We start from the raw sequence: 5,000 nt of genomic DNA on the forward strand, positions 1-5,000 counted from the left end.
TTAGGGTTAGGGTTAGGGTTAGGGTTAGGGTTAAGGGTTAGGGTTTTGGCACTTATGGAACACATTTAGTGTATGTAATGTAATTCACGCAACCTATAGGCTTTGTGGTTAAAATTTTCTCCATATATGGCACATGTGTGCCACGTCCAAAAAAGCACTCCACTCGCTCAGAGAAGGCCTCCGAAGCACGTTTTGGCACTTATGGAACACATTTAGTGTGATGTGCTTTATTGCTTGGCACACACAACCATTGTTTGAAAATGCACCTTATACGCTCTCAAACACATTGTGAACAAAGCATGATACGGTGTTTCATTGTGCACCAGCGGAAGGTGCCAGGAGGCTCATTTCAAGTGTGCCTGACGCAGCTTCGCATCCCGTTCCATCTGCAACAGTTTCAGGTGGCTGAGACGCACTGCTGTAGAGTTACAGCTAAAATGAGAAACTGTGTTTCTCTCGCTGTGATAATGTATTTCAAGCAACCTATAGGCTTTGTGGTTAAAATTTTCTCCATATATGGCACATGTGTGCCACGTCCAAAAAAGCACTCCACTCGCTCAGAGAAAGCCTCCGAAGCGCGTTTTTGCACTTATGGAGCACATTTAGTGTGATATGCTTTATTGCTTGGCACACACAACCATTGTTTGAAAATGCACTTTATTCGCTCTCAAACACATTGTGAACAAAGCATGATACGGTGTTTCATTGTGCACCAGTGGAAGGTGCCAGGAGTCTCATTTGAAGTGTGCCTCACGCAGCTTCGCATCCCGTTCTATCTGCAATAGTTTCAGGTGGCTGAGATGCACTGCTGTGGAGTTACAGCTAAAATGAGAAAATGTGTTTCTCTCGCTGTGATAATGTATTTCAAGCAACCCATAGGCTTTGTGGTAAAAATTTTTCTCCATATATGGCACATGTGTGCCACGTCCAAAAAAGCACTCCACTCGCTCAGAGAAAAAGGGTTTAGGGTTAGGGTTAGGGTTAGGGTTAGGGTTAGGGTTAGGGTTAGGGTTAGGGTTAGGGTTAGGGTTAAGAGTTAGGGTTTTGGCACTTATGGAACACATTTAGTGTATGTAATGTAATTTAAGAGACCTATAGGCTTTGTGGTTAAAATTTTCTCCATATATGGCACATGTGTGCCACGTCCAAAAAAGCACTCCACTCGCTCAGAGAAGGCCTCCGAAGCGCGTTTTGGCACTTATGGAACACATTTAGTGTGATGTGCTTTATTGCTTGGCACACACAACCATTGTTTGAAAATGCACTTTATTCGCTCTCAAACACATTGTGAACAAAGCATGATACGGTGTTTCATTGTGCACCAGCGGAAGGTGCCAGGAGGCTCATTTTAAGTGTGCCTGACGCAGCTTGGCATCCCGTTCCATCTGCAACAGTTTCAGGTGGCTGAGACGCACTGCTGTGGAGTTACAGCTAAAATGAGAAAATGTGTTTCTCTCGCTGTGATAATGTATTTCAAGCAACCTATAGGCTTTGTGGTAAAAAATGTTCTCCATATATGGCACATGTGTGCCACGTCCAAAAAAGCACTCCACTCGCTCAGAGAAGAAGGGTTTAGGGTTAGGGTTAGGGTTAGGGTTAGGGTTAGGGTTAGGGTTAGGGTTAGGGTTAGGGTTTTGGCACTTATGGAACACATTTAGTGTATGTAATGTAATTTAAGAGACCTATAGGCTTTGTGGTTAAAATTTTCTCCATATATGGCACATGTGTGCCACGTCCAAAAAAGCACTCCACTCGCTCAGAGAAGGCCTCCGAAGCGCGTTTTGGCACTTATGGAACACATTTAGTGTGATGTGCTTTATTGCTTGGCACACACAACCATTGTTTGAAAATGCACTTTATTCGCTCTCAAACACATTGTGAACAAAGCATGATACGGTGTTTCATTGTGCACCAGCGGAAGGTGCCAGGAGGCTCATTTTAAGTGTGCCTGACGCAGCTTCGCATCCCGTTCCATCTGCAACAGTTTCAGGTGGCTGAGACGCACTGCTGTGGAGTTACAGCTAAAATGAGAAAATGTGTTTCTCTCGCTGTGATAATGTATTTCAAGCAACCTATAGGCTTTGTGGTAAAAAATGTTCTCCATATATGGCACATGTGTGCCACGTCCAAAAAAGCACTCCACTCGCTCTGAGAAGAAGGGTTAGGGTTAGGGTTAGGGTTAGGGTTTAGGGTTAGGGTTAGGGTTAGGGTTAGGGTTAGGGTTAGGGTTAGGGTTAGGTATAGGGTTAGGGTTAGGGTTAGGGTTAGGGTTAGGGTTAGGGTTAGGGTTAGGGTTAGGGTTAAGGGTTAGGGTTTTGGCACTTATGGAACACATTTAGTGTATGTAATGTAATTCAAGCAACCTATAGGCTTTGTGGTTAAAATTTTCTCCATATATGGCACATGTGTGCCACGTCCAAAAAAGCACTCCACTCGCTCAGAAAAGGCCTCCGAAGCGCGTTTTGGCACTTATGGAACACATTTAGTGTGATGTGCTTTATTGCTTGGCACACACAACCATTGTTTGAAAATGCACTTTATTCGCTCTCAAACACATTGTGAACAAAGCATGATACGGTGTTTCATTGTGCACCAGCGGAAGGTGCCAGGAGGCTCATTTTAAGTGTGCCTGACGCAGCTTCGCATCCCGTTCCATCTGCAACAGTTTCAGGTGGCTGAGACGCACTGCTGTGGAGTTACAGCTAAAATGAGAAAATGTGTTTCTCTCGCTGTGATAATGTATTTCAAGCAACCTATAGGCTTTGTGGTAAAAAATGTTCTCCATATATGGCACGTGTGCCACGTCCAAAAAAGCACTCCACTCGCTCTGAGAAGAAGGGTTAGGGTTAGGGTTAGGGTTAGGGTTAGGGTTAGGGTTAGGGTTAGGGTTAGGGTTTAGGGTTAGGGTTAGGGTTAGGGTTAGGGTTAGGGTTAGGTATAGGGTTAGGGTTAGGGTTAGGGTTAGGGTTAGGGTTAGGGTTAAGGGTTAGGGTTTTGGCACTTATGGAACACATTTAGTGTATGTAATGTAATTCAAGCAACCTATAGGCTTTGTGGTTAAAATTTTCTCCATATATGGCACATGTGTGCCACGTCCAAAAAAGCACTCCACTCGCTCTGAGAAGAAGGGTTAGGGTTAGGGTTTAGGGTTAGGGTTAGGGTTAGGGTTAGGGTTAGGGTTAGGGTTAGGGTTAGGGTTAGGGTTAGGTATAGGGTTAGGGTTAGGGTTAGGGTTAGGGTTAGGGTTAGGGTTAGGGTTAGGGTTAGGGTTAGGGTTAGGGTTAGGGTTAGGGTTAGGGTTAGGGATAGGGTTAGGGCTAGGGTTAAGGGTTAGGGTTTTGGCACTTATGGAACACATTTAGTGTATGTAATGTAATTCAAGCAACCTATAGGCTTTGTGGTTAAAATTTTCTCCATATATGGCACATGTGTGCCACGTCCAAAAAAGCACTCCACTCGCTCAGAGAAGGCCTCCGAAGCACGTTTTGGCACTTATGGAACACATTTAGTGTGATGTGCTTTATTGCTTGGCACACACAACTATTGTTTGAAAATGCACTTTATACGCTCTCAAACACATTGTGAACAAAGCATGATACGGTGTTTCATTGTGCACCAGCGGAAGGTGCCAGGAGGCTCATTTCAAGTGCGCCTCACGCATCTTCGCATCCCGTTCTATCTTCAACAGTTTCAGGTGGCTGAGACGCACCCCTGTGGAGTTAGAGCTAAAATGAGAAAATGTGTTTCTCTCGCTGTGATAATGTATTTCAAGCAACCTATAGGCTTTGTGGTTAAAATTTTCTCCATATATGTCACATGTGTGCCACGTCCAAAAAAGCACTCCACTCGCTCTGAGAAGAAGGGTTAGGGTTAGGGTTAGGGTTAGGGTTAGGGTTAGGGTTAGGGTTAGGGTTTAGGGTTAGGGTTAGGGTTAGGGTTAGGGTTAGGGTTAGGGTTAGGGTTAGGGTTAGGGTTAGGGTTAGGTATAGGGTTAGGGTTAGGGTTAGGGTTAGGGTTAGGGTTAGGGTTAGGGTTAGGGTTAGGGTTAGGGTTAGGGTTAGGGTTAGGGTTAAGGGTTAGGGTTTTGGCACTTATGGAACATATTTAGTGTATGTAATGTAATTCAAGCAACCTATGGGCTTTGTGGTTAAAATTTTCTCCATATATGGCACATGTGTGCCACGTCCAAAAAAGCACTCCACTCGCTCAGAGAAGGCCTCCGAAGCACGTTTTGGCACTTATGGAACACATTTAGTGTGATGTGCTTTATTGCTTGGCACACACAACCATTGTTTGAAAATGCACCTTATACGCTCTCAAACACATTGTGAACAAAGCATGATACGGTGTTTCATTGTGCACCAGCGGAAGGTGCCAGGAGGCTCATTTCAAGTGTGCCTGACGCAGCTTCGCATCCCGTTCCATCTGCAACAGTTTCAGGTGGCTGAGACGCACTGCTGTAGAGTTACAGCTAAAATGAGAAAATGTGTTTCTCTCGCTGTGATAATGTATTTCAAGCAACCTATAGGCTTTGTGGTCAAAATTTTCTCCATATATGTCACATGTGTGCCACGTCCAAAAAAGCACTCCACTCGCTCAGAGAAAGCCTCCGAAGCGCGTTTTGGCACTTATGGAATACATTTAGTGTGATATGCTTTATAGCTTGGCACACACAACCATTGTTTGAAAATGCACTTTATTCGCTCTCAAACACATTGTGAACAAAGCATGATACGGTGTTTCATTGTGCACCAGCGGAAGGTGCCAGGAGGCTCATTTCAAGTGTGCCTGACGCAGCTTCGCATCCCGTTCTATCTGCAATAGTGTCAGGTGGCTGAGATGCACTGCTGTGGAGTTACAGCTAAAATGAGAAAATGTGTTTCTCTCGCTGTGATAATGTATTTCAAGCAACCCATAGGCTTTGTGGTAAAAATTTTTCTCCATATATGGCACATGTGTGCCACGTCCAAAAAAGCACTCCACTCGCTCAGAGAAGAATG

This window comes from Doryrhamphus excisus, linkage group LG22 (genome assembly GCF_037039965.1).
Source record: "Doryrhamphus excisus strain RoL-2023G ecotype Guam linkage group LG22, RoL_Dexc_Guam_v1.1, whole genome shotgun sequence".
Lineage (NCBI taxonomy): Eukaryota > Metazoa > Chordata > Actinopteri > Syngnathiformes > Syngnathidae > Doryrhamphus > Doryrhamphus excisus.